At 46.4% G+C, this 22946-nt stretch overlaps 1 protein-coding gene and 1 pseudogene across 8 annotated transcripts in view; one reads left to right on the forward strand and one right to left on the reverse strand.

Moving 5' to 3' along the window:
• The window catches only part of TCF12 (transcription factor 12), a 524272-nt gene that overhangs the window by 114585 nt on the left and 386741 nt on the right, over nucleotides 1-22946 (forward strand). The gene's annotated exons all lie outside the window — the stretch shown is intronic.
• On the reverse strand, nucleotides 7998-8118 carry LOC134937071 (5S ribosomal RNA; annotated as a pseudogene).

A 22946-nucleotide genomic window follows, 5' to 3' on the forward strand; every position in this document is an offset into this window, starting at 1 on the left:
CACTAGAAAAGAAAGTATTTGTTAGGTTTTTTATTTTCAGTGAGATCTGCTGGCAACAGACTCACTGCTACGAGGGACTGAGGGGAGAGAAGCAAACCTACCTGCTTGCAGCTAGCTTGTGCTTCTAAGGCTACTGGACACCATTAGCTCCAGAGGGATCGAACACAGGGCCCGACCTCGATCGTCCGTTCCCGGAGACGCGCCGCCGTCCCCCTTGCAGAGCCAGAAAACGGAAGATAAAGATGAAAAACGGCGGCTGAAGACTCCTGTCTTCATTAAGGTAGCGCACAGCACTGCAGCTGTGCGCCATTGCTCCCATAGCACACCACACACTCCGGTCACTGTTGGGTGCAGGGCGCTGGGGGGGGGCGCCCTGGGCAGCAATTAGTTTACCTTTTGGCACAAATAGCACATAATACGGTGTATAACACTGTATATGTGCAAAAACCCCCGCCATTAACATTATAAAAAGCGGGAGAAGCCTGCCGCTGAAGGGGCGGGGCTATCTTCCTCAGCACAGCCAGCGCCATTTTCTCTTCACAGCTCCGCTGGAAGGACGCTCCCCAGGCTCTCCCCTGCAGTATCCAGTACAACAAGGGTAAAAAAGAGAGGGGGGGCACATAAATTTAGGCGCAAATTCGTCTTAATAAGCAGCTATTGGGAAAAATCACTCGGTATAGTGATAATCCCTGTGTTATATAGCGCTGTGGTGTGTGCTGGCATACTCTCTCTCTGTCTCCCCAAAGGACTTTGTGGGGTCCTGTCCTCAGTCAGAGCATTCCCTGTGTGTGGTGTGTCGGTACGGCTGTGTCGACATGTCTGATGTGGAGGGCTATGTGGAGGCGGAGCAGGAGCCGATAAGTGTGATGTCGCCCCCTACGGGGCCGACACCGGAGTGGATGGATATGTGGAAGGTATTAACCGACAGTGTCAACTCTTTACATAAAAGGTTTGATGGCGTGACAGCCTTGGGACAGCCGGCATCTCAGCCCGCGCCTGCCCAGGCGTCTCAGAGGCCATCAGGGGCTCAAAAACGCCCGCTAGCTCAGATGGCAGACACAGATGTCGACACGGAGTCTGACTCCAGTGTAGACGAGGATGAGACAAATGTACAGTCCACAAGGGCCATCCGATGCATGATTACGGCAATGAAAAATGTGTTGCACATTTCTGACATTAACCCGGTTACAACAAAAAAGGGTATTATGTTTGGGGAGAAAAAGCAGCCAGTGACTTTTCCCCCATCTGATGAATTAAATGAATTGTGTGAAGAAGCGTGGTGTTCCCCTGATAAGAAACTAGTGATTTCTAAGAGGTTACTGATGGCGTACCCTTTCCCGCCAACGGATAGGTTACGCTGGGAGACATCCCCTAGGGTGGACAAGGCGCTCACACGATTATCTAAAAGGGTGGCACTGCCGTCTCAGGATACGGCCGCCCTAAAGGAGCCTGCAGATAGAAAGCAGGAGGCTATCCTGAAGTCTGTATATACACACTCAGGTACTATACTGAGACCTGCTATTGCTTCAGCATGGATGTGTAGTGCTGCAGCAGCATGGTCTGATACCCTGTCAGACAACATTGATACCCTCGACAGGGATGCTATTTTGCTAACCATAGAGCATATAAAGGACGTTGTCTTGTATATGAGGGATGCACAGAGGGACATTTGCCGGCTGGCATCTAGAATTAATGCAATGTCCATTTCTGCCAGGAGAGTATTATGGACTCGGCAGTGGACAGGTGATGCTGATTCTAAAAGGCACATGGAGGTTTTGCCTTATAAGGGTGAGGAATTGTTTGGGGACGGTCTCTCGGACCTCGTATCCACAGCAACAGCTGGGAAGTCGACTTTTTTACCTCAGGTTTCCTCACAGCCTAAGAAGCACTGTATTATCAAGTACAGTCCTTTCGGCCTCAGAAAGGCAAGCGGGTCAGAGGCGCATCCTTTCTGCCCAGAGGCAGGGGTAGAGGGAAAAAGCTGCACCAGACAGCCAGTTCCCAGGAACAAAAATCCTCCCCTGCTTCCACTAAGTTCACCGCATGATGCTGGGGCTCCACAGGTGGAGCCAGGTGCGGTGGGGGCGCGTCTCCGGAACTTCAGCGACCAGTGGGTTCGCTCACAGGTGGATCTCTGGGTTCTACAAGTGGTATCTCAGGGATACAAGCTGGAGTTCGAGGCGACTCCCCCTCGCCTAATTAATGTGTATATGGAGCGCTTGATAATGTGTCACTGTCTAATGCTGAAAAAGAAAAACAGGTTTAAACACAGTGGGTTAGTTATAAACTCAAGGTGCCCTGTAATGTTTAAGCTCTTTTTTGAAAATTTTAAAAAGTCCCGATCTCCAGCTTAATGTGATCCCTCCAGGCACAATAGCAAGGTCCCCGGCAGGTGTACTAGCTGTCCCTATCCTACCTCTGGGTCCTCTGGTCTGTGGATCTCACACTGGTCAGTTCGTTCTCGGCGGCCGGCGTCTCTTCTTCCTAACCGGAAGTTGATGAGGCGCCGCGGAATGTCACTTCCGGGTGACGCGGTGACGGGATCTTCGTGTATCGACGCGTTTCATGCACTGCGGCACTTCGTCCAGGATACTGAATGTTGTTAGGGAGATTCCTTTTATCCTCCCTGGTTTCAATAAACTTTATTAAAAACGGCTTTTAAAACCGGAAGTTGTCAACAGGAACTTCCAAAAAATAGGCGGCAAGCACCTGCTTCAGCATTAGACTGTGTATGTATGTGATGTAGCTGAAAAAGTATATAATGTAGCTGAAATGCAAAAATAGAATATGTAGAAGGATGAACTATATTTAAAGGAAGACGTTTAAATCATTGTCAATGTGGAGACCATGTGGTTTTAAAGTTCTCAGTTCGTAGATCCACTTCGTCTCAGCTTTTCTTAATTCTGTTGATATATCACCCCCTCGCCAGTTTAAATTCACTTTTTGTATGGCCATAAATTTCAGACCATCCGGATTTCTTCCATGTCGTTCCGCATAGTGTTGAGAGACACTATGGGTATCCAATCCTCTTTTGATATTATATACATGTTCTGCTATACGGATTTGAGTTTTCGTTTGGTCTGTCCTATATACTGTTGCCCACATGGGCATTCCAATAGGTATATGACACCCTCTGATGCGTACGATATCTGTTGTTTGATGGAGTAATTTTCTTTGGTGTGGTTTGATGTGAAGGATGTTATTGGTTGAGTTATTCTTCTTCCTGATTTTTTGCATCCCAGGCATGTTAAGCATGCATGGAATCCATTGTTTCCCTTTATCTTCTGATGATTCTCTATTGGAAGGAAGCTATGTGTCAGTTCTTGTTTCAGATTCCTTGCCCTCCTATAGATCACTTTCGGAGTTTGCGGTATTATAGTTTTGAGATTTTCATCAAGCATTAGTATGTGCCAATTTCTCTTGATGATGTCTTCAATCTCCTTGTGGTGTGAATTATATTGGGTGATGAAGGAGGCTTGGATGTTGTTGTTCTCTGTTTTCTTTTCTTTATATTGCAACATCATTTTTCGATCCAGATGTAATACTTTATCGACTTCCGTTTGGATTTGTTCTTCTTTGTAGCCTTTCCTTAGAAATTTTTTCTTCATCTCTATACTCTGTATTTCATACATTTCTTTGTGCGTACAGTTCCTCCTGATTCTTCGTAGTTGGCCCCCTGGGATGTTTTTCAGCCATTGGTTATGGTGATTACTGCTGTATGGAAGAAAGTTATTCGAATCCACTTCTTTTATATGTGTTTTTGTGCAGAGTCTTTCTTTATCTACATAAATTTCTAGATCTAGAAAGATAGCTTTCTCTTTGCTGATGGTTGTGGTAAATTCTAGACCAATATTGTTCGAGTTCATGTATATCTTGAATTCTTCAAGTTCTACCTGTGGTCCTGCCCAGCTGGTTTTATAGCGCAGTACTTTTTTCCTTTTTGACTCCCCCTCGCCGTTACCTCAAATCAGCCTTGCCAGCGGCTCCCAGGGAAAGGGAGGTAGTGCTGGTGGCTATTCACAAGCTGTACCTTCAGCAGGTGATAATCAAGGTTCCCCTCCTTCAACAGGGACGGGGTTACTATTCCACAATGTTTGTGGTACCGAAACCAGACGGTTTGGTGAGACCCATTCTAAATTTGAAATCCTTGAACACTTATGTAAGGAAGTTCAAGTTCAAAATGGAATCGCTCAGGGCGGTTATTGCAAGCCTGGAAGAGGGGGATTTTATGGTGTCGCTGGACATCAAGGACGCTTATCTGCATGTCCCCATTTAGCCACCTCACCAGGAGTACCTCAGGTTTGTGGTACAGGACTGTCATTACCAATTCCAGACGTTGCCGTTTGGTCTGTCCACGGCACCAAGGGTATTTACCAAGGTAATGGCCGAAATGATGATACTCCTTCGGAAGAAGGGAGTTATAATTATCCCGTACTTGGACGATCTCCTTATAAAGGCGAGGTCCAAGGAGCAGTTGTTAGTCAACGTAGCACTATCTCGGGAAGTGCTGCAACAGCACGGCTGGATTCTGAATATCCCAAAGTCGCAGCTGATTCCTGCGACGCGTCTGCTGTTCTTGGGCATGATTCTGGACACAGAGTGGTCCGGATCGCATCTTCAGATGCATCGGCTGATCACCCTGTCCCCGAGGGCCAGGGTGTCTCTGCTGTGGTGGCTGCAGAAGGCTCATCTTCTCGAGGGCCGCAGATTCGGCATACAGGACTGGGTCCTGGTGACCACGGATGCAAGCCTCCGAGGTTGGGGGGCAGTCACTCAGGGAAGGAACTTCCAAGGACTGTGGACAAGTCAGGAGACTTCCCTTCACATAAATATTCTGGAACTAAGGGCCATTTACAACGCCCTGAGTCAAGCAGAACCCCTGCTTCAAAACCAACCGGTGCTGATTCAGTCAGACAACATCACGGCGGTCGCCCATGTAAACCGACAGGGCGGCACAAGAAGCAGGATGGTGATGGCAGAAGCCACAAGGATTCTCCGATGGGCGGAGAATCACGCGCTAGCACTGTCAGCAGTGTTCATTCCGGGAGTGGACAACTGGGAAGCAGACTTCCTCAGCAGGCACGACCTCCACCCGGGAGAGTGGGGACTTCATCCAGAAGTCTTCACGCTGATTGTAAATCGTTGGGAATGGCCACAGGTAAACATGATGGCGTCCCGTCTCAACAAAAAGCTAAAAAAATATTGCACCAGGTCAAGAGACCCTCAGGCGATAGCTGTGGACGCACTAGTGACACCGTGGGTGTACCAGTCGGTTTATGTGTTCCCTCCTCTTCCTCTCATACCCAAGTTACTGAGGATTGTAAGAAAGAGAGGAGTAAGAACTATACTCATCGTTCCGGATTGGCCAAGAAGAACTTGGTACCCAGTACTACAAGAAATGATCTCAGAGGACCCATGGCCTCTGCCTCTCAGACAGGACCTGTTACAGCAGGGGCCCTGTCTGTTCCAAGACTTACCGCGGCTGCGTTTGACGGCATGGCGGTTGAACGCCAGATCCTAACGGAAAAGGGCATTCCAGATGAAGTGATTCCTACGCTGATAAAGGCTAGGAAAGACGTGACAGCACAACATTATCCCCGTGTATGGCGAAAATATGTTGCTTGGTGTGAGGCCAGGAAGGCCCCTACAGAAGAATTCCAGCTGGGTCGATTCCTGCACTTCCTACAGTCAGGAGTGACTATGGGCCTAAAATTAGGATCCATAAAGGTACAGATTTCGGCCCTATCTATTTTCTTTCAAAAAGAACTGGCTTCACTGCCTGAAGTTCAGACGTTTGTTAAGGGAGTGCTGCATATTCAGCCCCCTTTTGTGCCTCCAGTGGCACTTTGGGATTTTAACGTTGTGTTGGATTTCCTGAAATCTCACTGGTTTGAGCCACTTAAGACTGTGGAGCTAAAATATCTCACGTGGAAAGTGGTCATGCTATTGGCCTTAGCTTCGGCTAGGCGTGTGTCAGAATTGGCGGCTTTGTCGTGTAAAAGCCCTTATCTGATCTTCCATATGGACAGGGCAGAATTGAGGACTCGTCCCCAATTTCTCCCTAAGGTGGTATCGGCGTTTCATTTGAACCAACCTATTGTGGTGCCTGCGGCTACTAGGGACTTGGAGGACTCCAAGTTACTAGATGTAGTCAGGGCTTTGAAAATATATATAGCCAGGACGGCTGGAGTCAGGAAAACTGACTCGCTGTTTATCCTGCATGCGCCCAACAAGCTGGGTGCTCCTGCTTCAAAGCAAACTATTGCGCGCTGGATCTGTAGCACGATTCAGCAAGCTCATTCTGCGGCAGGATTGCCGCATCCTAAATCAGTAAAAGCCCATTCCACAAGGAAGGTGGGCTCTTCTTGGGCGGCTGCCCGAGGGGTCTCGGCTTTACAGCTTTGCCGAGCTGCTACTTGGTCGAGTTCAAACACATTTGCTAAGTTCTACAAGTTTGATACCCTGGCTGAGGAGGACCTTGCCTTTGCTCATTCGGTGCTGCAGAGTCATCCGCACTCTCCCGCCCGTTTGGGAGCTTTGGTATAATCCCCATGGTCCTTACCGAGTTCCCAGCATCCACTAGGACGTCAGAGAAAATAAGAATTTACTCACCTGTAATTCTATTTCTCGTAGTCCGTAGTGGATGCTGGGCGCCCGTCCCAAGTGCGGACTCTCTGCAATACATGTATATAGTTATTGCTTAACTAAAGGGTTATTGTTATGAGCCATCTGTTACTGAGGCTCAGTTGTTGTTCATACTGTTAACTGGGTATGGTTATCACGAGTTGTACAGTGTGATTGGTGTGGCTGGTATGAGTCTTAGCCTGGATTCCAAATCCTTTCCTGGTAATGTCAGCTCTTCCGTGCAGTTTCCCTAACTGAGGTCTGGAGGAGGGGCATAGAGGGAGGAGCCAGTGCACACCAGATATAGTACCTAATCTTTCTTTTAAGAGTGCCCAGTCTCCTGCGGAGCCCGTCTATTCCCCATGGTCCTTACGGAGTTCCCAGCATCCACTACGGACTACGAGAAATAGAATTACCGGTGAGTAAATTCTTATTTTTAGATTACAAGTAAACAGAAAATCCCATTGTCAACATGTCGACTGATGGCATTCACAGTGACGACATGAAGACAAAATATACCATGAATTATAACAATTGCTGGCTGGATCAGTAATGCAACTTAGTCCATTAAGCGTTTGGTGTTACCAATCTTTGGACCTCTAGATGACAAGCTCTTGACCAGCAATTGTCTTCTGCACAGTGCAGAGTCTTGAGTATTTTATTTGAACCAAATAACTTTATTTCCATTTTCATGTAGGCATTTACTGGGTATTTGAAAAGCAAAAGGATTGGAAACCGCACTGGTGTAGTAGGTGTATATGTGAAAATGATAAACTATCTGTAATTAGCTGATAATTAAATTCAAGGTTTAAATCCTCACTTTGGGAAGCAGACACATAAGGTAATACACTCCTTGTTTTTGTGTGTCGGAAAAACTGCCCATCAGCGGTGCTCCCACGAGTCAAATATACATTGTAAACACAGAAAAAAGAGAAGAAAGAAGACTCTTTTTGGGAAGCACTCATATACAGATAATATTGTATGACTGATTGTCACAATAACTGACTAAAATACAATACTTTAATAATTTTCGTTAATAAGTTAATTACTGAGGAGTTCAATGAGCGCCAATATTTGTCTGAATGGTGACATTGCGAAAATATAAAGAAAATGTTCGTAGCTTTTGAGGTACAAATACCTAATATAGGCCGAGATGGGTAACTCTGTGATTTTGTGAAACAAAAACACAAACACACCAACTATGGGACACCTTGTGGTCAAAAAATTGTTTGTTCAATGTATATATATATGACCATCATTTGAAAACTGCTGTATATCCCAACTGGGAATTGAATCCTAGCAGGTAGTTAAATCATAGGTCATGACCGATAGGCGAATCAGTGCTCTATTTTAGTGACAGAAGGGGTAGCAAATAATTGCAGTACCAGGGTGTTCCTTGGTGGTCTCCCATCCAAGTACTTAAACCGGCCCTCCACTGCTTGGCTTCCAAGATCAGATGAGATTGGGCATCTCCAGTGGGGTATGACCGCAGACCTTATGCTCACCCTAGTCACACTGTGTCCTAATTGGGCACAGGTAAGAGCCAATTTGCGATATTGTGTAGACCACAAGTGTCTAGGCAGCTGATGAAAAAGAATCAAAAGTTGTTTCTCAATAACACAAAATTATAACACAAAAATCAGGTACCCATCTAAATATTCACGGCAAAAGTAGTCGCAAGTACAAGTAGAAGAAACATCTATTCTGCACAGATAATTAAGAATATATAGAACGACTGATTCTAAATTATGCAGAGAGGGAGGCCTCCAAATTTGGACTCCAAAACCTCAAAATAGATGTATCCCACATGGATTATGCAGTAAGGTATATCATAAATGGTGATATTTCCAGCTCTAATGCCCCACCATGAATCACCTTTAGGCAGCGGGGAAACAACACTACAGAAAATGTGCCATATATATCATCAATTGGGTGTTTTTAAAAGAGCATGGATTTCTGCATAACACACAGAAAAAACATTTATGTGTTAGGTAGGTTCCCAAAATGGATGTATCACACACACACTATGGATTATGCAGTAAGATATATCTTTAAACAGTGATATCTCCGACTCTAATGCCTCACCATAAATCACCTTCAGGCAGCGGGGGAACAACACAACAGTAAATATGCCACATATATAGTCAATTGGGTGTTTTCAAAAGAGCATGGATTTCTGCATTACACACAGAAAAAAACATTTATGTGTTTGATAGGCTCCCAAAGATAGTTGATGCATCAACATCCGTGATTTTGGTAGCAAATATGCACTTGTTTACTTACTGTTGGTATTTTATCTGTTGCTCATACATATGCATATAATGAAATATTCTCTGTGCCCCGTGGGTATAGATTTATCATGCACAGAGAAACAAATGCTTATGTCAAGATATTACCTAATCCGTATGTGCAGTCATTTTGTTTTATCCTACTTGTGTAAACGAGATGTTAGGGGAAAACCTGGTGGATGGTGCTGGCCGCGTCTGCCCGCGTGTTTGCCCGCTGCTGTACTCCGGCCGCACTGTTCTTCCTGTTATGCTGGTTCCCGTAGCGACGAACTTTGCCGTGATCGGCTGGTAGCGGTCACGTGTGCGCACCACGTGACCGTGAGGTTGTGGCCTCTCTTCCTTCTTCCTGACGTACGTTTCGCAATATTGCTTGGTCACAGGGCGTCAGTGGATTCTGACCCTTGATTGTTCTTATAGCAGTAGTCCTGTTTGCTGATTGGTTCTCCACAGGGGATTGATAAGTATTCTGACCTGTCATATTGTTTATCGGTCAGTTGGTTCTCATTGGTAGATATGTCATGAGTGACGGTAGAGAGGACCAATCAGTGTTTATTCAGGGACGATCACAAGAATTAATTGTAAAAAAAGAGCTGATAAGACTGGTTGGGTATAATACTGACATACGAAATAAGGGAATAGTACAAATTAAAACGTAAGGATATAAATATTAAGCATTTACTGGGTGTAAACATCAAATTCTTACTAGTTTTGTTTGTTTCTCTAACGTCCTAGTGGATGCTGAGGACTCCGTAAGGACCATGGGGAATAGACGGGCTCCGCAGGAGACAGAGCACTTTAAGAAAGAATTTGGATACTGGTGTGCTCTGGCTCCTCCCTCTATGTCCCTCCTCCAGTTTGAATCTGTGCCCGGACGAGCTGGGTGCTACTTAGTGAGCTCTCCTGAGCTTGCTAAAAGAAAGTATTTTGTTAGGTTTTTTTATTTTCAGAGAGATCTGCTGGCAACAGACTCTCTGCTATGTGGGACTGAGGGGAAAGAAGCAGCCCTACTCACTGAAGATAGGTCCTGCTTCTTAGGCTACTGGACACCATTAGCTCCAGAGGGATCGTACACAGGATCGCACCCTTGGTCGTCTGATCCCGGAGCCGCGCTGCCGTCCTCCTCGCAGAGCCGGAAGACAGAAGCCGGTGACAGAAGCAAGAAGACTTCGAAATCGGCGGCAGAAGACTCCAGTCTTCATATGAGGTAGCGTACAGCACTGCAGCTGTGCGCCATTGCTCCCACACTAAACCCACATACTCCGGTCACTGTAGGGTGCAGGGGGGTGCGCCCTGGGCAGAAATTGGAGACCTCTTTGGCAAAAGTTTGCATAATTTACAGTTGGGCACTGTATATATGTCTGAGCCCCCGACAAAATTGTACATGAAAGCGGGACAGAAGCCTGCTGTCGAGGGGGCGGGGCTTCTTCCTCAGCACTCACCAGCGCCATGTTTTTTCTCCACAGCACCGCTGAGAGGAAGCTCCCCAGTCTCTCTCCTGCAGTTACACGGTAGAAGAGGGTAAAAAGAGAGGGGGGGGGACATAATTAGGCGCAAAAATCAATCTAAACAGCAGCTACTGGGTTAACATTAAGTTACTATGTTATTCCTGGGTTAATAGCGCTTGGGTGTGTGCTGGCATACTCTCTCTCTGTCTCTCCAAAGGGCCTTATGGGGGAATTGTCTTCAGATGAGCATTCCCTGAGTGTGTAGTGTGTCGACATGTCTGAGGTAAAAGGCTCCCCTAAGGAGGAGATGGAGCTAATATGTGTGTGTGAGGGTGTCTCCGTCGACAACGCCGACACCTGTTTGGATATGTGTAGTTAAGTGCTAAGGTGAATTTATTGCACAAAAGATTAGAGAACAGACAGGAAATCTACCCATGTCTATCCCTATGTTGCAGAGACCTTTTAGAGTTTCTCAATGCTCACTATCCAAAATAATAGACACTGATATCGACACGGAGTTTGACTCCAGTGTTGACTACGATTATGCAAAGTTACAGCCAAAATGGCAGAAAAGTATTCAATATATGATTATTGTAATAAAAGATGATTTGCATATCACTGATGACTCATCTGTCCATGACACAAGGGTACACATGTTTTAAGGGGAAGAAAGCTGAGGTAAATTTCCCTCCTCTCATGAGGAAAAAGAGCGGGAATCTCCAGACAAGAGACTGCAGTTTCCCACAAAGAATTCTCAGGCAGTATCCTTTCCCCACTAGGACCAGGATACGATGGGAATCTTCCCCTAGGGTGTCACGTTTGCCCAAAAGGTAGCCCTGACGTGACAGCTATTCTCAGGGATCCTGCAGATAGCGTGCACATTCTGGTACACTACTTAGACCGGCGATTGTGTCGGCATGGGTTTATATCGCTGTGGCAGCGTGGACAGGTACCTTATCAGCAGAGATTGATACCCTAGTATGCATATATATATATATATATATATATATATATATATATATATATATATATATATATATATATATTTAGAGATAGATATATATATATATATATATATATATATTAAAGATACTGTCTTAAGAGATATGTATATATAAAACATGCCCAAAGAGACATGAGTATACTGGGTCCTAGAGTCAAAGCTATGTCGATCTCTGCTTGACGTGTCCTGTAGTATATGCAATGGACAGATGATGCCGACTTAAGAGGCATATGGAAGGCTGAGGATTGTGTGGAGAAGGGTTCACGGACCTGGTCTCCACAGCTATAGCTGGTAATTCTGATATTTTGCCTTATATTCCTGCACAGCCTAGGAAAGCACGACATTATCAAATGCAGCCTTTCGAATAAAGAAACAAGAAAGTCCGAGGTGCGTCCTTTCTTGCCAGAGTCGGGGGCAGAGGAAAGAAGCTGCACAACACAGCTAGTTCCCAGGAACAGAAGTCCTCCCTGGCCTCTACAAAAATCGACCGCATGTCGCTGGGGCTCCACAGGCGGAGCTAGGCCCGGTGGGGGCACGCCTTCGTAAGTTCAGCCACAAGTGGGTTCACTCCCTGTTAGATCCCTGGGCAATAGATAGTGTCTCAGGGATACAAGCTGGACTTTGAGAAGATGCCCCCTCACCGACGGCCCTGCCGGCTTCCCCCCACGAGAGGGAAACTGTGTTAATTGCAATTCACAAATTGTATCTTCAACAGATGGTGGTCAAGGTTCCCCTCCTTCAACAAGGAGGGGGTTATTATTCGACCATGTTGTAGTCCCGAAACCAGACTGTTCGGTCAGACCCATATTGAATTTAAAATCCCTGAACATATGCCTGAAAAGGTTCAAGTTCAAGATGGAATCGCTTAGAGCGGTCATTGCAAGCCTGAGAGGGGGAGATTTTATGGTGACTCGGGACATAAAGGATGCATACCTTCATGTCCCCATTTATCCACCTCATCAGGCGTACCTCAGAATTGCGGTACGGGATTGTCATTACCAATTTCAGACGTTGCCGTTTGGTCTCTCCACGGCCTTGAGAATATTCACCAAGGTAATGGCGGAAATGAAGGTGTCACTATTATCACGTACTTGGACGATCTCCTCATAAAAGCGAGATCAAGAGAGCAGTTGTTGAACAGCGTAACACTTTCTCTGGAAGTGTAACGGCAACACGGCTGGATTCTATATATTCCAAAGTCGCAGTTGGTTCCTACAGCCCATCTGCCTCTCCTAGGCATGATCCTAGACACAGACCAGAAAAGGGTTTATCTCCCGATAGAGAGAGCTCAGGAGCTCGTGACACTGGTCAGGAATCTATTAAAATCAAAACAGGTGTCAGTGCATCACTGCACTCGAGTCCTGGGAAGGGAGGCCATTCCCTTCGGCAGGTTCCATGCGAGGACCTTCCAATGGGACTTACTGGACAAGTGGTCCGGATCACATCTTCAGATGCATCGGTTAATCACCCTATCCCCCAGGGCCAGGGTGTCTCTCCTGTGGTGGCTGCAGAGTGCTCACCTTCTAGAGGGCCGCAGATTCGGCATTCAGGACTGAGTCCTGGTGACCACGGATGCAAGCCTCCGAGGGTGGGGGGCAGTCACACAGGGAAGAAATTTCCAAGGTCTGTGGTCAAGTCAGGAACTAAGGGCCATATACAACACCCTAAGTCAAGCGGAGACCCTGCTTCGCGACCAATCGGTGCTGATTCAGTCAGACAACATCACCGCAGTGGCTCATGTAAACCGCCAAGGCGGCACAAGGAGCAGGGTGGCGATGGCGGAAGCCACCAGAATTCTTCGCTGGGCGGAGAATCACGTAAGAGCACTGTCAGCAGTGTTCATTCCGGGAGTGGACAACTGGGAAGCAGACTTCCTCAGCAGGCACGACCTCCACCCGGGAGAGTGGGGACTTCATCAAGAAGTCTTCACGCAGATTGCAAGCTGGTGGGAACTGCCACAGGTGGACATGATGGCATCCCGCCTCAACAAAAAGCTACATAGATATTGCGCCAGGTCAAGAGACCCTCAGGCGATAGCTGTAGACACACTAGTGACACCGTGGGTGTTCCAGTCGGTTTATGTATTTCCTCCTCTTCCTCTCATACCCAAGGTGCTGAGAATCATAAGAAAAAGAGGAGTGAGAACAATACTCATTGTTCCGGATTGGCCAAGAAGGATTTGGTATCCAAATCTGCAAGAAATGCTCACAGAGGACCCATGGCCTCTGCCTCTAAGACAGGACTTGTTGCAACAGGGTCCCTGTCTGTTCCAAGACTTACCGCGGCTGCGTTTGACGGCATGGTGGTTGAACGCCGGATCCTAGCAGAAAAAGGCATTCCGGATGAGGTTATGCCTTCGCTGATAAAGGCTAGGAAGGACGGGACGGCTAAATATTATCACCGTATATGGCGAAAATATGTTGCTTGGAGTGAAGCCAGGAATGCCCCTACGGAGGAATTCCAGCTGGGCCGTTTCCTTCACTTCCTACAGTCGGGAGTGACTTTGGGCCTGAAATTGGGTTCCATTAAGGTCCAGATTTCGGCCCTATCCATTTTCTTTCAAAAAGAACTGGCTTCTCTTCCTGAAGTACAGACATTTGTAAAGGGAGTGCTGCATATTCAGCCCCCTTTTGTGCCTCCAGTGGCACCTTGGGATCTTAACGTGGTGTTGAGTTTCCTGAAGTCACACTGGTTTGAGCCACTCAAAACCGTGGAGTTAAAATTTCTCACGTGGAAGGTGGTCATGCTATTAGCCTTGGCTTCAGCTAGGCGTGTGTCAGAATTAGCGGCTTTGTCACATAAAAGCCCCTATCTGGTTTTCCATATGGACAGGGCAGAATTGCGGACCCGTCCACAATTTCTGCCAAAAGTGGTGTCATCCTTTCATATGAACCAACCTATTGTGGTGCCTGTGGATACTCGTGACTTGGAGGATTCCGAGTTACTAGATGTGGTTAGGGCTTTGAAGATTTATGTAGCCAGAACGGCTAGAGTCAGGAAAACTGAGTCGCTGTTTATCCTGTATGCATCCAACAAGCTGGGTGCTCCTGCTTCAAAGCAAACTATGGCTCGCTGGATCTGTAACACGATTCAGCAGGCTCATTCTGCGGCTGGATTGCCGCTTCCAAAATCAGTAAAAGCCCACTCCACGAGGAAGGTGGGCTCTTCTTGGGTGGCTGCCCGAGGGGTCTCGGCATTACAGCTATGCCGAGCAGCTACTTGGTCAGGTTCGAACACTTTTGCAAAGTTTTACAAGTTTGATACCCTGGCTGAGGAGGACCTTGTGTTTGCTCGTTCGGTGCTGCAGAGTCATCCGCACTCTCCCGCCCGTTTGGGAGCTTTGGTATAATCCCCATGGTCCTTACGGAGTCCCCATCATCCACTAGGACGTTAGAGAAAATAAGATTTTACTTACCGGTAAATCTATTTCTCGTAGTCCGTAGTAGATGCTGGGCGCCCGTCCCAAGTGCGGACTTCTTCTGCAATACTTGTATATAGTTATTGCTTAAATAAGGGTTATGTTTGGTTGCATCAGGGTTGATCTGATGCTCTGTTGCTGTTCATACTGTTAACTTGGTAAGTTTATCACAAGTTATACGGTGTGATTGGTGTGAGTCTTGCCCTGGATTCCAAAATCCTTTCCTTGTACGGTCAGCTCTTCCGGGCACAGTTTCTCTAACTGAGGTCTGGAGGAGGGACATAGAGGGAGGAGCCAGAGCACACCAGTATCCAAATTCTTTCTTAAAGTGCCCTGTCTCCTGCGGAGCCCGTCTATTCCCCATGGTCCTTACTGAGTCCCCAGCATCCACTACGGACTACGAGAAATAGATTTACCGGTAAGTAAAATCTTATTTTTTTGCCCTTCATTGTGCTTTTTTTTTATATTGTTTTTAAAGTAGTTGATTGTACTGTTTATATGTGGTTTCAGAGCATATTCTGTGCTTGCCACTTTATGCTGCTAAACCCAACTGATGTAGGTGCAATATTCACGATAAGGGGTAAATATCGCCCTGCGGACTTCAGTCTCTTTAGACGGGAGATTGGGTGCGAGAAAACAATTGAATTCCGCTGGCTGAATTTATATAAATATTTTGTTAATCTTAGAAAATAAAAATTGTACGTTAACTCAGAGGTTCCCAAACGCAGTCCTCAAGGTACCCTAATGGTCCAGGTTTTAGGTATATCCATGGCTCAGCACAGATGGTTACATTAAATTGACTAATGTACTAATTAAGTCACCTGTGGCCAAGCATGGATGTACTTAAAACCTAGACCGTTAGAGGTTCCCAAACACAGTTCTCAAGGCACCCTGTTAGTCCAAAGGGGAAATTTTGTCTAAAACCCCCAGCTGCAGTACTTTGTTGATTTACTAGCAGAGTCTGTCGAATATTAAGCTGCATACAGCCAGTCTCACATCTAACTTCTGAATGTCTAGCACAAAACTGTGTGGCAGAGAAGGAAGCATTTAAATATACTCTTCATGCAGAATGTATTACATCAATGGTTGACTCTAGGTCAGAGGTCATTAACGGTAAATATACTTTGTTTATGTAATGAGTAGAAAACGGTAATAGGTTGCCTGATCTCGTCACATGTTCTTAGTGTAATATTGTCAAAATCTGAGTGTCTCTGAGAATTGCATGTACAAAAATTAGGACTATATTAACCGCTGTATCAGCAGACAACACTGATTTGGTGCTGTTGAAGCAAGTATGGAGTAGAAGATAGTTTAAGTAAGAGAAGGAAAAACACTGGCGTTACTTTGTTAACACTGAATTATGGCTTGGCCTTGTGCCGTTTTGATGAGTATTTGATGTACTTGCAATTCTCATAGAATAGACACTGGAATTGTGATATTACACTAGGGGGGGAATTCAAATGTTTTCGCCCCCGATCACTCTTCTAAAGTGACAGGAGATCGCAGTGGGCGATATACAATTGATGTCCCCTATCGCGCCCATTAGTGTGTCGGGTTTAGCCAACTACATTAGAATAGCTCCATGCTGGCCAGAAATAGAGTTGAATCTAGCGCTAGGTGTGCCCTCTTGTTATAATATATAGATAGATAGATAGATAGATAGATAGATATTTGTGCGTTCACATCAGCCACTGCCCCATTGGAGCTTGCAATCTCTGTTTTCCTTATTTTTTTCAGGAGCCAGTTAACCTCCCAGTATATTTTTGGATTGTGGTAGGAAAGCCACACAAGCACTGGGAGAATATAAAACCTCGATGTCCGTTAGGGCCATGGTTTGAACCCAAGAGCTTAGTGCTGTGAGACTATTACCCCATCCGTCCATTCATAAATATACAATAGTGAAAAATTGAGAGATGGTGCTCTTTCAGTGCAGTTAAATAAAATTAGCGACTTTAATCAATAATAGGTGTCCTCGTACCAAGAATAAAATGGAAATTTGCTTGGTTTGCTTTAGATAATTTTTGTGTGATTTTGTTGTCAGCACATTCAACTATGTAAAGAACAAAGTATTTAATAAGAATATTCATTCATTCAGATCTGGGATGTGTTATTTTAGTGTTCCCTTTATTTTTTTCAGCAGTATATATATATATATATATATATATATATATATATATATATATATATATATATATATATATATATATATATATATAAAATAAATAATATATATCACATTATCATCTGTATGCAGATGATACTCAAATCTACCTATCCTCCCCTGACTTGTCCCTATCTGTACTGGACCGTGTCACTGAATGCCATTCTGCCATTTCATCCTGGATGACATCTCGCCACCTCAAACTGAATATTTCAAAGACAGAGTTAATTATATTTCCACCGGCCAATAGTAGGTACCAACCTGATATCTCTATCACTGTTGAAAACTCGACTATCTACCCTACCCCACAAGTTCGCTGCCTAGGTGTCAACCTTCACTCTGATCTGTCCTTTGTTCCCCACATTCAATCTGTCTCAAGATCATGTTACATGCATCTAAAAAAACATATCCAAAATACGACCATACCTTACACAAGACACTGCTAAAACTCTAATCCACGCTCTCATTATCTCCCGCTTTGATTATTGCAATAGTCTCCTAACTGGTCTTCCCAAAACGAGACTCTCACCACTACAATCCATTCTGAATGCAGCGGCGAGGCTTATCTTCCTCGCTAGACGTTCATCGTCTGCAGATCCACTCTGTCAGTCCCTCCATTGGTTACCTGTACTCTACCGCATACAATATAAAATACTTTTACTCACATACAAGGCCATTAACCAAACTACACCAACGTACCTCACTTTGCTTATCTCAAAATATCTCCCAACCCGACCTCTTCGCTCTTCACAAGACCTGCGTCTCTCATCCACACTCGTTACTCGCTCCCACTTACGATTGCAGGACTTTCATCGGGCTGCCCCCATTCTGTGGAATGCCCTACCACGCACAATAAGACTCTCCTCTTGTCTCCAAACCTTCAAGCGTTCCCTCAAAACGCAACTCTTTAGGCAAGCATATCAAATTCCAGAACCGCCCACATAACTTTCATAAACCTTCTTATCAAATTGCATCCACTCTGTACAGTCCACACATATCCTCACGTGTCTTCTCATTCTTCACTTTCCCTTCCTCTCAAACCCGGTTCATCATTGCTGTATGACCATATCATACAGCCCTCCAAGAACCTTTGCAATCTGGCGAACAACTATGCAATAAATAGCACCTTTCCTTGTGTACACATGCCTATTTCCCTATAGATTGTACGCTTGTGAGCAGGGCCTTCCTACCTCTATGACTGTTTGTTATCACCCAGTTTGTTGTTGTTATTTGAAATTGTAAAGCGCAACAGAATTTGCTGCGCTATATAAGAAACTTAATAAATAAATAAATTATGTTCTATGTAACTGTGGCTATTGTACAGTAGTGGGCGCTCAAAGGAACATATCCCCATTTTCTTGTATTAGCGCCATTTCCCTGCCTGCAGAAACGCTGTCAGTGAGAGCTGTCCCTCCAAATCAACTCCAGCTATCTTATACGGTAACAGGGGGTTGTAGAAGGGGGGGGGGGGGGGGTATGCTGATATATCTGTACTGTGCAACCTATTAAGGTACACAGTAAGCGCTGGTTAGGGGTCTCCCTATATTGTAGCGCTGTGTGTGGGTTGGCTCTAATCTGTGTCTCTCTTGCCATTCTTAGGGGGGAAACTCTGTCTGCCCTTCCCTGTGTGTGTGAAATGTTTGTGGTCTCCATTAAGCTATGTCCAGGGACTCTGTGTCATATTCTGCAGAGACTATGCCCTCTCAGGATGATCCCATTCCATTTAATCAGGATTGCTCTGTGTTAGCGCAGGTTAGCCTCTAGTAAAACTATGATTTCTCAGATTTCGACTAGAGTTGCACAAAATGAGTCTGCAACTCAGATTTTACAGAACTCTGTGGTAGTTTGGTCTGGTTCTGTTACCTCAGGGCCCCCTACTGTGTGCTCCCAAAAACGTGCTCTTGCCCAGATTATTCAAGATGACACTGATATCGATTCTGACGCAGCAGATGGTGAGGCGGATGTGCTGCGGGGGGCGGCATCTCTTGCAAAAGGGGTGCAGTTGATGATAGAGGCCACTAGAGATGTGTTGAATATTGCTGACACAACACCTGAGCAGGTTGAGGAGGCTTACTTCACTGACAATAAGAAAGCCTCGCTAACCTTGCCTGCGTCTAAGGAATTAAATGCTATATTTGAGAGAGCCTGGGAAAACCCAGAGAAAAAAATTCAGATCTCTAGAAAGGTTCTGGTTGCTTTCCCTTTCCCTGAGGAGGACAGGAAAAAATGGGAAAACCCACCCATAGTAGATGCGTCTGTATCCAGACTCTCAAAAAAGGTGGTTTTACCTGTCCCCAGATCTACCGCGTTAAAAGAACCGGCTGATCACAAAATTGACACTTTGCTCAAATCCATATACACGGCTTCAGGGGCGATACTACGTCCTACTATTGCCCGTGCATGGATTTCCAAAGCTATAGTATAGTGGTCAGGCACGTTACTTGAGGATTTGGATACCATGGATAAAAGTGACGTTGAATTGTTTTTACGTAACATTCAGGATTCTGCAGGATTTATGGTGGAATCCATGAAAGACCTGTGATCGATGGCTGCAGCGATATCTTCCATGTCTGTCTTGGCTCGTAGGGGACTTTGGCTGCGCCAGTGGTCTGCCGACGCGGAATCCAGGAGAGGTGTGGAGACCCTACCCTACACAGGTCAGGCTCTCATTGGGGAAGCGTTGAATGCGTGGATTTCCATGGCTACAGCGGGTAAGTCACCTTTTCTTCCCTCAGCTGCACCTGCTACGAAGAAACCTTTTTCTTCAGCTGCATCCCAGTCCTTTTGGGCTGCTAAAATAAGAAAGACCAAGCCGTCCAACACCTTCTTTAGAGGAGGTTGGCCAAAATCCAAGAAACCTGCTGCGGCGGGTTCCCAGGAACAGAAGCCCGCTTCAAAGTCCTCAGCATGACGGTGGACAGCGCGGCCTGGAGGTGCGGCTGGTGTGGGCGAGACTCAAGCATTTCAGCCACGTCTGGGTGTCGTCCGGCCTGGATCCCTGGGTGCAAGATATTGTGTCCAAGGGGTACAGGCTGGAGTTTCAAGATCTCCATCCTCATCGATTCTTCAAATCAGGCTTGCCAGCTTTGCTGGCAGACAGGGCTATCCTACAGGAAGCCATCCAGAAGTTGGTGGAGTCACAGGTCATTGTACCAGTTCCCTCCCATTTGCAAACCAAAGGTTACTATTCGAACCTTTTCGTGGTACTGAAACCGGATGGTTCGGTCAGGCTTTTTTTGAACTTAAAATCGTTAAACCCCTTTCTGAGGGAGTGCAAGTTCAAAATGGAGTCTCTGAGGGCGGTGATATCGGGTCTGGAGGAGGGGGAATTCCTGGTATCCCTGGATATCAAGGATGTGTACCTCCACATTCCGAATTTGCCGCCGCATCAAGCCTTTCTCCGATTCGCACTGTTAGACAGTTATTTTCAGTTCCAGGCCCTGCCATTCGGCCTGTCCACAGCACCGAGGGTATTCACCAAGATGATGGCTCTCCTCCGCAGACAGGGGGTGAACATAATTCCGTATCTGGACGATCTGCTGATAAAGGCATCGTCCAAGGAGAAGCTATTACGGTCCATTGTTCTAATGACCTATCTACTTGGGGACCACAGTTGGATCCTGAATCTTCCAAAATCACATTTGGATCCGACCAGGAGGTTGTCCTTTCTGGGAATGATCCTCGACACAGTGGTGCCGAGGGTATCTCTTCCGGAGGAGAAAGTGTTGAGGATACAAACAGTGGTCTGGGATGTCCTGAAGCCAGCCCGGGTGTCAGTTCATCAGTGCATTCGCCTTCTGGGGAAGATAGTGGCCTCTTACGAGGCTCTGCAGTACGGGAGGTTTCATGCTCGACCCTTCCAACTGGATCTCCTGGACAAGTGGTCGGGATCTCATCTACACATGCACCAGAGAATACGTCTGTCGCCAAAGGTCAGGATTTCACTCCTCTGGTGGCTGCAAATGCCTCACCTTCTGGAGGGCCGCAGGTTCGGGATTCAGGACGGGATCCTTCTAACCACGGATGCAAGTCTCTGGGGTTGGGGCGCAGTCACTCAAGGGGAGACCTTCCAAGGAAGGTGGTCAAGTCTGGAAGCTGGCCTTCCAATAAACATTCTGGAACTAAGAGCCGTCGACAACGGTCTTTTCAGGGTGGCCCATCTTCTGCGAGATCGGGCCATTCAAGTGCAGTTGCACAATGTAACGACAGTGGCTTACATAAACCGGCAGGGCGGAACGAAGAGCAGTGCTGCAATGTCAGAGGTAACCAGAATCATCCTCTGGGCAGAAAAACACGCATTGGCGCTGTCAGCAATCTTCATTCCGGGAGTAGACAACTGGGAAGCGGACTTCCTCAGCAGACACGATCTCCATCCAGGAGAGTGGTGGCTCCATCCGGAGGTGTTTACAGAGGTAACAGACCTTTGGGGTGTACCTCAAATAGACATGATTGCCTCTCGCCTCAACAAGAAGCTTCGGCTGTATTGTTCCAGGTCGAGGGACCCGCAAGCCGTGGCGGTGGACGCCCTGGTGACTCCGTGGGTGTTCCAGTCGGTATATGTGTTTCCTCCACTTCCACTCATTCCAAGAGTTCTAAAACTCATAAGGAGAACAAGAGTTCAGGCGATCCTCATTGCTCCGGAATGGCCAAGAAGGGCTTGGTACATGGATCTTCTTGATCTACTGCTAGAAGAGCCGAGGCCTCTTCCTCTATGGGAGGACCTGCTGCAGCAGGGGCCGTTCGCTTATCAAGACTTACCGCAGCTACGTTTGATGGCATGGAGGTTGAACACCAGATATTAGCTCGGAAGGGCATTCCGAACAAGGTTATTCCTACCCTGATACAGGCTAGGAAAGGAGTAACGTCTAAACATTACCATCGTATTTGGAAAAAATATATTTCTTTGTATGAGTCCAAGAAGTTTCCTACAGTGGAGTTTTCAACTGGGGTGGTTTCTCCTCTTTCTGCAAGCAGGTGTGGATATGGGCCTGAGGTTGGGATCCGTAAAGGTCCAGATTTCGGCCCTATCAATTTTCTTTCAGAAGCAATTGGCTTCCCTCCCTGAGGTTCAGACTTTCTTGAAAGGGGTTCTGCACATCCAGCCTCCCTTTGAGCCACCTACGCACCATGGTATCTTAAAGGGGTGCTGCACTTTCTCTAATCGGATTGGTTCGAACCTCTACAGGAGGATGAGGTCAAGTTTCTCACATGGAAGGCTGTCACTTTGTTGGCCTTAGCTTCTGCTAGACATGTGTCTGAGCTGGGGGCTTTGTCTTGTAAGAGCCCCTACTTGATCTTCCATGAAGATAGAGCTGAGCTCCGGACACGTCACCAGTTCCTTCCGAAGGTTGTGTCGGCATTTCATATCAACCAACCTATTGTGGTGCCAGTTGCTACTGACACCTCAATTTCATCAAAGTCTTTGGATGTTGTAAGGTTCTGAAAATCTATGTGAAGAGGACCGCTCATCACAGGAAATCGAACTCTCTGTTTGTCCTGTATGATCCCAAGAAACTTGGGTGTCCTGCTTCTAAGCAGACAATCTCTCGCTGGATTAGATTCACTATACAGCATGCGTATTCTACGGCAGGATCGCCGTGTCTTACGTCTGTTAAGGCCCACTCTACTCGTAAGGTGGGTTCTTCCTGGGCGGCTGCCCGGGGTGTCTCTGCTTTACAGCTTTGCCGAGCTGCTACTTGGTCAGGGTCGAACACGTTTGCAAAGTTCTACAAGTTCAATACTTTGGCCGCTGAGGACCTGACGTTTGGTCAATCAGTTCTGCAGGAGCCTCCGCGCTCTCCCTCCCGTTCTGGGAGCTTTGGTACATCTCCATGGTACTAATGTGGACCCCAGCATCCTCTAGGACTCGAGAGAAAATAGGATTTTAATTACCTACCGGTAAATCCTTTTCTCGTAGTCCGTAGAGGATGCTGGGCGCCCGCCCAGCGCTTCGTGATCCTGCAGTGGTTACTTGATTCAGTACTGCTTAGTTCTTGGTTAAGTACTG

The sequence above is a fragment of the Pseudophryne corroboree genome, chromosome 6 (assembly GCF_028390025.1).
Source record: "Pseudophryne corroboree isolate aPseCor3 chromosome 6, aPseCor3.hap2, whole genome shotgun sequence".
Taxonomy (NCBI): domain Eukaryota; kingdom Metazoa; phylum Chordata; class Amphibia; order Anura; family Myobatrachidae; genus Pseudophryne; species Pseudophryne corroboree.